The sequence below is a fragment of the Lathyrus oleraceus genome, chromosome 6 (genome assembly GCF_024323335.1).
Source record: "Lathyrus oleraceus cultivar Zhongwan6 chromosome 6, CAAS_Psat_ZW6_1.0, whole genome shotgun sequence".
In the NCBI taxonomy this organism is placed as follows: domain Eukaryota; kingdom Viridiplantae; phylum Streptophyta; class Magnoliopsida; order Fabales; family Fabaceae; genus Lathyrus; species Lathyrus oleraceus.
Window position 1 is genome coordinate 391208050 of NC_066584.1, and position 10754 is coordinate 391218803.

At 36.2% G+C, this 10754-nt stretch overlaps 1 long non-coding RNA gene across 1 annotated transcript; it reads left to right on the forward strand.

The window, feature by feature from the left end:
• The first annotated feature begins 1795 nt into the window (after positions 1-1795).
• LOC127097319 (uncharacterized) lies at positions 1796-3203 on the forward strand. Its single transcript, XR_007792989.1, has 3 exons — positions 1796-2090; positions 2825-2920; positions 3019-3203. It is a non-coding gene; the product is annotated as an uncharacterized LOC127097319 (long non-coding RNA).
• The last annotated feature ends 7551 nt before the right edge of the window (positions 3204-10754 follow it).

Below are 10754 nucleotides of genomic sequence, written 5' to 3' on the forward strand. Positions count from 1 at the left end.
GTAATGAGAAGGGTGGTCCAAGGAAGATCTCGAGGCATCATACTAGATGTCTATTGGAACAACCAGGGACAGCTTATAGAACCTAATGGGCATACCTTAACTAGTTTTATCGGTGCACTAGTAAGGAATGAAATTCCCATTACATGTGATGATTGGAGAAACAAAGAGCTGAATGAGTCCAAAGAAAAAATTTGGAGTGAGATAAAGGTACAATCATTTGGCCCTTAATTATACGGTATCAATTATGTTTTTTCAATTACCGATACTAACTATCAATCTGTATGTTTTTCTTAGCGATGTTTTAACATCGAAGAAGAAAGAAGAGGTTTTTGTATGAAATTGGCCGGAAAGCTTCTAAGAGGGTTTCGGACATTTTTATCATCCAAGTTCCTTAAGGATGCGGATGGTAATTTTGTGGATGCGGAGCTTCCTAAAAAATATGAAAGTTTGATATCGGCTGAAGAATGGGAAGCTTTCAAATCCAAAAGACAAGACCCGGTTTTTCAAAGAATAAGTGCTACAAATCGGGAAAGAGCATCAAGTCCCGCATATCCGTACCGAAAAGGACGTGTCGGATATGGACGCTTAGAACAATCCATGGTAAGTATTTATAAATTGCGATAACAAATTTGTTCATCATATATTAGTTTTATCTGATCAAATTGTATGACTTAATGTGTAGCTGCAGAAGGAGGAAAGTTCAGAAACATCTCTTCCTGCACATGTTTTGTGGAAGGAAGCCCGTGTGGGCAAATCTGGAGTTCCTCAAGAAGAAGTTTTACACGTATACCAGAAATGTGTAAGTATAACATTTTTTCATTAATTGAATAACATTTTTATACACAAATATTTGACAAGTATACGGTATTCATCTGATTTTTCAGGAGGAGCTATCTCAGTCTTTATCTCCCGATGATACTAAGGGCATACTTAGTCGGGCATTAGATGTCCCTGAGTATTCTGGTCGGGTGAGGGGTAAGGGATTTGGAGTCACTCCGACCTCCCTGAGTATTAAAAAAGGAAAGGCTCCTAGTAATCGGGAGCTTCATGCAAGATTGGAAGCCATGCAAGCTGAGCTTGATGCATTGAGGAGAGAAAGAAAGGCTAGCGCCTCAACAGTATACAGAGATGCTTCGGACAAAGACAGTATCAACTGTACCTTTCAGCCGAACATTCCAGAGGTAATTACATATAATTGTCTTAAATTGAACTATTTGCTTAAATTATGTATTTGACATATATACACATTAACGATTTCTTGTTATTATTGGTTTTAGGGCATTTCCCATTGTCAGCTGTATTTGTCGTCACCATACTATCGGATGGTTGGCAAGGGAAAAGTGCATAACGTTAGCGGAGTATTACTCCACACTAGAGAGCTCCCTGCTGGATGTTTGAAGGTATCAGTTGATATTGCAGTTGAGCCGAATGCAGCATTACCATATCCTAGCGATGATTTGGATGCAACAACGGTGCACGAAGCAGTAGGTTCGTTTGTTGCATGGCCGACAAACCTCATATGCGTAGGATATGAGGTATGCTTAAAACTTATGTTAACTTTAATGTGTATATTCAAAGTTTAAAATTTATGCTTAAAATTTTACTTACATATTTTCCTTGGTTATGTTAAATAGACTCCCACAAAATCCAAATCAAAAGATAATGCGATTCCACGGCATACCGAGTCCACGGTTTCAAGAAAAGAGGTAATATACAATTATATGACATATATTCATGGAAGTTGTTACATTCTTAATTTGATCTAACTATTTATATGACATGTAGCTTCAAGAAAATGAGGTTAGCAATGCCTCCGCACAACAAAAAAAGGAGGTTAGCAACGCCTCCGCACGGGTAAAAAGTTCTAGTGCTAAGAAGACCGTAGCTAGGAAAAAACCTACCACCAAGTATAGGTCGTGCCTCAGGACATTTCTAGAGATGACCGATATACCGACCGGAGGTGTTCGGACTGTACATATGGAGGTAGGGATTTTCGGCTTTGATTACGACCAAATGATTGGTAATGAAGACTTCATGCAAGTTTTTAGTCATGAAGAAATCGGCGTCACCGTTGTCAATACATATATTAGGTAAATCCGGTCTACTTTGTTTTATTAATTAAACAACTTATGTTAATGATGTTTACTTTATGTTAATCCGGTTTACTTTATGTTTCAAAAGAGGTGTTAATGATGTTTTTATATTAGGTTTTTGTATGACAAATTGATGCGCCCCAATGGTTTGGATGTGTCATTCGGATTCTTAGCACCCGCGACCGTCAACTTAGGTTTAATCTTAAGTAGACCGGATACCGTGACGGAGTACGTTCTTCGGATCCTCATGGACAATAAAGATGCGGAGAAGTTGTTTTTTATACCGTTTAATACCGGGTTAGAATTTCATTCTAAATTCATCTATTATAATTATTTTCCAAGTTACCATCTAACATTTGCCTAATCATTACATTGGACATTGGTTGTTGCTCGCAATCAATCCTATCCGAGAAATTGTGTATTATCTTGACTCGTTAGGAAATGATTGGACAACATACCCGGATATGAAGGTCCTAATTGACACGTAAGTGAGAATGTTCAAATTTTTTCTTAGTTTATGTGAATTGTTCTAATTGCTTCATTTTTATTTTATTAGCGTCCTACAAGCTTTTCGGGCCCAACGAGATATCCAAACCTCAAGGAGGGGCGCCAACTCCATTACATGGATTAAAGTGGCGGTATATTTTTAATTACCACATTTTTTATTATATTAGTGATGACACTTGATAAAACTTAGGATTTATAATCCATATTTTTTTTTTCATATGTAGTGTCCTCAACAACGTAATCAAATAGATTGCGGGTATTTCATGTTGAGGTTTATGCGAGATACTCTTGCTTTGGGCCGATTAAAGATTCCCACCGATGTATGTATTTCTAACTTATGAGTTATTTTTATATTTACACATATCTCATATAATTAAATAGTTGGAATTAATTCAAAATATGTTATATTATTATGTAGTACTTTGATGAATTCAAGTGTGCATTTTATACAAAGGATCAAGTGGACGAAATCAAAGAGGAGTGGTGTCAATTCATGATAAAGCTGTGTAATTAATGTGTACATTTGTAGTATATGTTATGACTTGTAAATGTGTACATAAATTTGTATATATTTTGATACATTTAAGGCAAAATTGGTTTGAATTGGTATATATATATATATTTGTTAGCCAAAAATTGGTAGAAAAAAGGCCAAAATGGCATATATAAAATGTGATAATTGTCTGTCAAAATCTGGTTGAAAACAGGTAGAAATTCTGGTTTAGAAACCTGGAAAAAATGTGGTTTAAAACAAAAGCTTCAAAAAATTTCGTATACCTTAGACAGCGCTTTTGTAAAAAGCGCTGTCTAAGGGGGGATTAGAAAGCGCTTTAGGCAAAAGCGCTGTCTAAGGGGGGGGCTTAGACAGCGCTTTTTGAAAAGCGCTGTCTAAGGTATACCTAAAAAAATTAAAATAGGAGGGTCTTAGAAAGCGCTTTTGGCCAAAGCGCTGTCTAAGGGGGTGGGCTTAGACAGCGCTTTTCAAAAGCGTTGTCTAAGGTATACCTAAAAAATTTAAAATAAGAGGGTCTTATAAAGCGCTTTTGGCCAAAGTGCTGTCTAAGGGGGGGGGGGGCTTAGACAGCGCTTTTAAGATTTAAAAAAACGCTGTCTAAACCTTTAGCAGTGGAGGTTTAGACAGCGCTTTAAAGCGCTGTCTAAGGCTAAAAAAAGCGCTGTCTAAGGTCTTGTTTGTTGTAGTGATTACGACCTAGGATGTGGCAATTAAGACTGATTTTCTATTACCATTAAGAGACCATAATGATCGGGGATAATCACCGTAAATGGTCTATGATGGGCCTTAGGTATGGAATGAGTCATAACTACTATATAAGGAGACATTTACAAAGGGAAAAGAGACGCAATTCACAAGAGCATTCACTTGCGACTTTAGTGGCACTCGCTGGTTGAGTAATCATTGATGTACTTTCACGAGAACATTTGACGCCAATCGTGGGATTCCGAAAAACTTACACGGGCCACACAAATTGATCCCAACAACTGTTTGATAAAATCTCACAATGGTGAGGGTTGCCGCCAATAACAATAACAAAAACGACTGAGCTGCCATAACAGAGATGCTAGCCGCTATGGAAGAATTGTGTTGCCAAAACGAAGCACTATAAGCGAGCGTGTATGACCTACAACATCAACACGCAGAGCCATGGTTTATCGAGCAAGAAAACCCCACATATCCCAACCATTATATGAAGAGATTTATGACACTCCAGTATCTTACAAACTCAAACCACCTTCCTTGGTATCATTCGATAGAAAGAGCGGTCCCCAAATGCACATAAATGCAATTAACATCCATATGGATATTATCGGGGTGAATGACTCACTAGAGTGCAAGTTGATGGTTAGAGCATTGAAGGAGGCTTCCCCTTGATGGTATACGAGCCTCTTGAGGTTCTTAGTGTTGAGTTACCAAGATCTACAAGAAATATGGCACACCATTTTTTGGCCAGCAAGCACATGAAGATTTCCATGACGAGCATGTTCAATGTTTGACAAGGCTATTCTGATTTCTTACATGTATTTGGACAAATTTATTGAGAATATCATCAAAGTCTCCAACCTAAAACAAGAGATATTCATCAAAGATTTTTAAAATCACCTCAATGTCGGACACTTAAATGAGTCCTTGGTCCATAAGTAAAAAATCATAATACTTTCAAGCCTTCCAGGAGGCCATTATAGCATTTCATCCAACTGAACACAAGGAAGGAGAAGATCCTTTAGGACGTCTACCATACCAAGGTCATTCTTGAACCCTTTCCCCAAAGGAAGATGTTAAGGGGATCTAGTTAGATAAGTGGTTCAAATATCATAGGATACAGTGTCACCAAACATGTGATTGTCACCACCTCAAGTGAGAAATTGAAAAAAAAATCCAAGAAGGTCGCATACAGAGATATGTATGGGATGATTCCTAGATTTTATAAAGAAGATAAATGTAGATAAGGGTTAACCACCAGAGAACACTCCAACCTAGAAGGGGTCAAATATGAGAAGAAAGATATGATCCCAACAAAGCTAATCGAACTTCGAATATGATTGCAAACTTTTTTATGGGAGGCGGAGAGTCTAGATCATGAAGAAAGAGATATGTCTTCTAATTAATGCATATCCCAAGTTCTCACCCACAGAGACGATTACCTCACTTGAGATTAATTTTTCCATCAAAGACGTGATATGAGTCTTACCTCACAAAAATGATCACATACTAATTAGCTTATGTAAGTATGAAATGTAATCTAAGAATATGGGTGAACTACATTAACCGGTCTTTATGAAATTTTCTCGTTTTAAGAGTGATAACAATGCGTTCTTATTTTTCCGGAAAAGTTATGAACGGTAAAATGCAAAAAGTAAGTGTAGAAAATAAAGAACACAAACGATATGCCCTGATTCCTATTTCCAAACAAGAGTACTCCAATCCCCTAACACCCCATGAGAGATTTTACTATGTCATATACGTTACAGTCGATCAACTTGACTCTCTTAACTATCTAACAATAATCACAAAGGCACACCACCTTTTGTTTTTACAACAAATAAGAGAAAACACACCACTTTCACTTATGAACAATAAACACTAACACTTAGTGAATAAAACATAATTTTGAATAAGTAATGAAGATTTGCACTTGTATAAATTATGAGAACTGATCTTCCCTTTCAAGTAAAAAATTAATAAATTATATTACTTAAATGCTCAAATCTTGTAATGAAACTTTAAATGAAGCAATGAAAGTTTATGCATAATGTTTCATTAAAAATTTAGCTCAAGACACTTAGATGAAAATTTGAGAAAGATATAAATTTTGAATTGTTAGAAAGAGGTAAATTTGAAAAATATAAAACCATAACTATTTATACTTGAATTATACCTTTTGGAAAGAGTATAATAACATGAATCATTTCCATGATTGATAGATGAAGTTTGGTATTCGTTGGAATCATATTTAATATGAAAACGTGCCACTGATTTAGTGGTAACCAGTTAATGCATTATCGTAACCGGTTACAGCTGAAGCAAACAAGATGTTAATCGGTTACAACCGAAGCTTTTTTAAAAACACGTTAAGTTTTTGTTCATGTAACCGATTACAATTGATTGAAAAACTAAAAATCAGTTTGTAACCACAAGTTCTCAAATGAGTAAGTTGCAAAAATGAGTTTGAATGCTTAGAGATGAAGAATGAGTGATCGTTATGAGTATTATGGTAATATACAAAAATAAATTATATTTAGGACCACTTCTGGACAACTGAATCAAGTCATATATACCTTGATTTTTCCATTATTGTTCTTTTTTTCTTTTCTACTCCATCCAACCAATTGATGCAAGCTTCAGTGTTGATGGTTGGAGAGGAGCGAAACACACATATGGGTGAACTCATAAAACCTAATTCATAGATAGAGTATTCAAATGCACGAGGTTTGCAACAACAATGACAAAGGAAAATTTTCTTTAATTTATCAAGTTTTGCATTGAATCTGGCAAAATTGCCCCAAGAACGCATGAACTTTACCATAAATGGAAAAAGGTAATAATACCTGGGAATCCCAAATAATGGATTTTTCCTTCTCCATTGGAGGTTCGGGAACATATCTTCTATTTTTGATGAAGATAGGTTCTTCAAGATCGGAAGCAGATGGAACTAGAAGTCGTTTCTTCATACCAGAGGAAACTATTATTGTTAAAACTTGAGAAGAAGATTGTTCAAGTTAGGTTTGCAGAAAAATGAGAGGGACTTAAGGGTTTAGAGAATAAGGAGTTTGTGAAAGAGAAGAATGAAAAGAGAAGGGTCTATATATAGCTTGTGAAGTGAAGCTTTTTCAGTTCCCATTTTTATTTAAAACCCACTAACATTTGATTTTCTAAATGAAGATTAATTAAGATTTGATTTTAAAATGGTTAATTCTCGTGGCTCATGGTGGCCTAGGAAATTGGAATGGAGATGGCATTTCGCCCGCAGGTTCTTGACGCGATAATTTTGTGAAAGTAGTCATGATGACGATGACGTCTACAAACATTTATGAACAATGTTGAGATGTTACTAAAAATGCCACCTTGCTTCCATCTTATGAATATGATCAAAAGTGGCATTTTTGGGGGGCATCTATTAGCTTGAGAATTTTAGTCTAGCATTTTGGATATGAAAGTATGATACAAAGGCATGAGATTATGGACCAACAGTTTCGACATGTGGATTACCTCGGATGAGGTGGTGAGTTCGACTCACCTAAGTGTTTTTGGACTTAGAGTATTCTTGAGCTCAATGATTAGAAGACCCAGAGACCCATGGAGTCTGGTTTGGATGAATATCAGGAACATATCCATAACATTATGATTACTCTCTCTTCAAAACATGTCTGCAATCTCGAAAAGGTTTGCAGTGATTTGACATATTCGATGGGAATGAGGGTAACAAAATAGAGTTAAAACACAAGCAGTTTTGATCACATTTTGACACAACTACAGAGTTCGACAGAGAAATTCCTCGAGAAGGGTAGTTAGAGGTTGTGAATACAATTTTCAACAATAAGAGCATTTTATAGGCAGTTTCAAAGACCAACACATGGAAGCAAAGTAGATTAGATAAGGCCACGTACTGGTGTACGTGTCAAGTGTTGAAGAGTAGACTGTTATCGACAATCATGGAAATGTAGTATATAAGCAGATTTCATTCATGTAACAATGGTTCGTAAATTTTATCAGTATCCTCTAAAGAACTCAAATATCCAAGTCACATAGATAAAATAGTTTGTGATGAAACATGTATAAATATTCGTCCTTGTTCATAAGTTTTTAATCCAAGCATTTTATTGGATTTCTTTGTTTTTTCTTTATTTATTTTACATCGTCAAAAACCTGTGTGGTGTTCATATTCACTACTACAAAATATACATTTGGTAACACTAACTTACAACGGTCTGACAGTTAACCGTGGCAATGCCTCATATTTGGACGCATTTTGTTTTTTTATAATACGAAAAGACATTGCATTACGGTCAAAATAATCAGTCGTGGTTATCATTCATGGAGTGATAGGGTTCGAATCTCAGCTCCAACAATTTTCTATTTTTTTGTTATATAAAGTTTTGCCTTTATAATATGATATACATATTAAAATTAAAATATCTATCACCATCGTTGGTAATGTCGACCGTTGTGAAAGGAATTAAATTTCATCATAGTTTTTAAATATGATCGTGGTGAAATTGTTTACCCATATATAAGGGAATTAACTCTCGCTCCTTGACAGTATCATTGTATCTCTCACAGCAAAAATCTAGGACACATTTTCTCTCTTCTTCTTTGTCATTATCTTTCATATTCTACAATATAGCCTCAATCTTGTTCTTCATACATAAAGGCATTCTTATTCTTCCTTATTCTCTTGTTTTCGTGTATGTTGCTGTTATTTCACATGATTTTCATATTATTTTCTTCTTGTTCGAGAGTTTATGGTTTTTTTTTGTTGTATGTTGTTCTATGTTTCACATGATTTTCACATAATTTTCATATTATTTACTTTGGTTTCACATGTTTTGTTGTTGGTTTGGATATGCTTTATGTTTAGATTTTAAAGAAGGGTTTATCTTCCCTACGACCACTTTGACACCATCTAGACCTATCCTTCTCTCAAATTTTAGATCTTTCTCTCAAATTTTAGATCCTTCTCTCAACATGAATCAAGATCAAGCTAGTGGGAGCAAACTTGTCCAAGAGATTGAGGCTTCAAAGTAGGTTATTGATATGCTGGAGTTATGGTTGAACAAAGCCAAGGAAGCTGAAGTTGTTAGGGATCACATTACTGTTGTTGAGGCATATGGTGAAATAGGCTATAAGAAGATTTTTATCAAGAATCTTAACCCTGAAAAGATAAGGAAGGTAAAGTCTATTGTGAATGACTGAATGAATCAGGATGCAACTGATTCTAAATCATATGAAGACCTTGAGAACTACACGAGTTCAACTGGGTATGAAGAATGAAGACTGCCCTTTATGTATTATCACCGGTAAAAAATTAGCTTGATAAATCAATGTACCACCTAATTGGCATGCCTTAGTTGCATGTATTCTAAATCAATGTACCACCTAGTTGAAATGCCTTAATTTAGCAAGTGTTTGATTCAATGTATCAATTGTGTACGACAGTTGTTTATGTTATTGTGTGAGTCAAAATAATAAAATAATTATGAAATGCAATTGTTTGAAAATATTGATCCATCATCATCTGTCATCCAGGTGCATACATAAAATCTTATATCCATAAAAGAAACATTTACATATTCCTCATATTCATCATAAGGGGATTGATAAGTATCTTCTCATGTGGTCATGATACCTTTCTTATTACAATTAGATCCATTTTTATTTGGACTTTCCTAAGCTTGGAACATTCATTTTTGGAGTATCTAAGTTTGTTGCATTCTCTAGGGTCTTTGGAGTACTTGAATTACTTTTTAGGGAATTACTTATTCCTTATGTTCCATAGGAGTTGGACTTCTATTATGATTAGAGAAAATTCTTCATGCACTACGCCAAAAACTGGAATATACAGCGCACCTTAGAGGGCGCTTTATTACAAAAGCGCTCTCTAAAGTGAAGCGAAAAATAAGGAGCAATAGACAGCGCACTTTAGAGGGCGCTTTTGTAATAAAGCGCCCTCTAAGGTGAAGCGAAAAAATAAGGAGGAGATAGAGGGACAACAATACATGGCGCTTTTTAGAAAGCGCCCTCTAAGGTTATCCTTAGAGGGCGCTTTTACTAAAGCGCTGTTATAAGTCCATGTGCATTTCCAGCTTATAAAGCGCTTCTGGAAAGCCTTAGAGAGCGCTTCCATAAGCGCCCTCTTAGGCCCCCTTTAGAGGGCGCTTTTTTTCCACAAGCGCCCTCTAAGGTGAAACGAAAAAATAAGGAGGAGATAGAGGGACAACAATACATGGCGCTTTTTAGAAAGCGCCCTCTAAGGTTACCCTTAGAGGGCGCTTTTAATAAAGCGCTGTTATAAGTCCATGTGCATTTCCAGCTTATAAAGCGCTTCTGGAAAGCCTTAGAGAGCGCTTTCATAAGCGCCCTCTTAGGCCCCCTTTAGAGGGCGCTTTTTTTCCACAAGCGCCCTCTAATGTCCCCTTTAGTAAACATTAAAATTATAACATACTGCGCGTTTTGTTATTTCACTATCTGTTATTTTCGTTCTTTTTCACGTTAGGGTTCTAAGGCGTTTTCCTTCCACCTCTGTTAGATCTACATTATTACTGCGCGTTTCCTCCTTCTACCAATCAAACGTACACGCTTTGCCCAATTTCTGTTTTATGTTATTGCTTTGTTTTAGCTTTGCCCAATTTCTGTTTTATGTTATTGTTGTCTATGCTACGTTTGTTTCGACCATGATAGCGCATGTGTCGCATTACGCGAAAAACCGGCGGGAAAACAAGAACAACAGAGCCGCCACCGTGCGTTATTTATCCCAAAAGAGGGAAAGGAAACGCTCAGAGTAAACCTGGAAAAAGCATGGTCTCGCGACCAAAGAGAATGGGATCGGGAGTCGGTTATGCGAAGGGAAGGTATTAGCACCCCTACGCATCCGTCGTACTCGACGGGATCCACGCACAATAGGAAGGAAAATGGTTGCT